This window comes from Myotis davidii, unplaced genomic scaffold, assembly GCF_000327345.1.
Source record: "Myotis davidii unplaced genomic scaffold, ASM32734v1 scaffold43, whole genome shotgun sequence".
In the NCBI taxonomy this organism is placed as follows: Eukaryota; Metazoa; Chordata; class Mammalia; order Chiroptera; family Vespertilionidae; genus Myotis; species Myotis davidii.
Genome location: NW_006294590.1, coordinates 1,707,598 through 1,708,538, shown reverse-complemented (window position 1 = coordinate 1,708,538; position 941 = coordinate 1,707,598). Strand labels below are relative to the sequence as shown.

Below are 941 nucleotides of genomic sequence, written 5' to 3'. Positions count from 1 at the left end.
CCGGAGTGCGGAGCGAGGCTGTTAACTCCGGGGACGTCCGCCCCCTGACCCGATGGTGTCCTGCCTGCGGACGGGCAAGTGCCTTCCTGGGGCTCACCTGCTCACGGGGCCTCTGGAGCCGAAGCGCAGGGGCCTCCTCGTCGGGAGAGACGCCCCCCTGCAGCCGCCGGGCGGCCCACGCGAGGTGCACGGCCGAGGCCACGTGTCTGCTGCCTCGTCGTGGTTTACACACGTGTGAGCGTGTGATGTGACTGTTTTCCTCCTGATTAACAAGCACACTCGCGGTGGGGGTCGGAGGTCAGGTGACGGAGGTCGGGGGTCAGACGCGTGGGTCTCGCCAGCCCCTCCCCTTGCCTCGGGCACAGCCGGCACCGCGTACGTGTGTCTGCCGCTCAGACGTCCTTGTTCTGGGAACTGCTGACGTTGCTTTTTCTTTTTACAAAGAAGGTGAGTCAGGACATCGTTGAGCCCGCGTGTCCCGTCTCGGCTGCGAACGGCTGAGTGTTGGAAGCGGCGCGGAGCGTCCTGTGTGGCGTTCGGTGCCACGGGGCCGAGGGCCCGTCGCGGGGCCGGAAGGAGCCCGTTCTTTTGAACAAAATTCATGTAATTGGGAGCCGTGGACTGTTTACATGTGAACTGACCGTGGGGTCACGGCGTTTGTATATTATTTTACATGCCTCTGGGTCTGACTTTGTTAAGTAAACTCTTCCTTTGTCGCTGGACTTTTGGTAAAAGCTTGTTATTAAAAACGCCTCCAACCTGAGGCCCAGGACCTGGTCTCTGTGAGGTTTGTCCGCAGCCCCGCCCACAGGTATTTCCCCACGGGTGTCCACGTGCGGCCCAGAATTCAGCCCTGAGCAGGGTTTCGAGTGGGCGTCATTTCAGGACTCGCTCTTGTGCCGCCGGGAAAGGTTGGCCCTGAAGTCCCGGTTCAGCCTGGG

At 61.6% G+C, this 941-nt stretch overlaps 1 protein-coding gene across 1 annotated transcript in view; it reads left to right on the top strand.

The window, feature by feature from the left end:
* The window catches only part of SLC15A4 (solute carrier family 15 (oligopeptide transporter), member 4), a gene marked incomplete at its 5' end in the record, with an annotated part of 11,496 nt that overhangs the window by 8,006 nt on the left and 2,549 nt on the right, over positions 1-941 (top strand). The gene's annotated exons all lie outside the window — the stretch shown is intronic.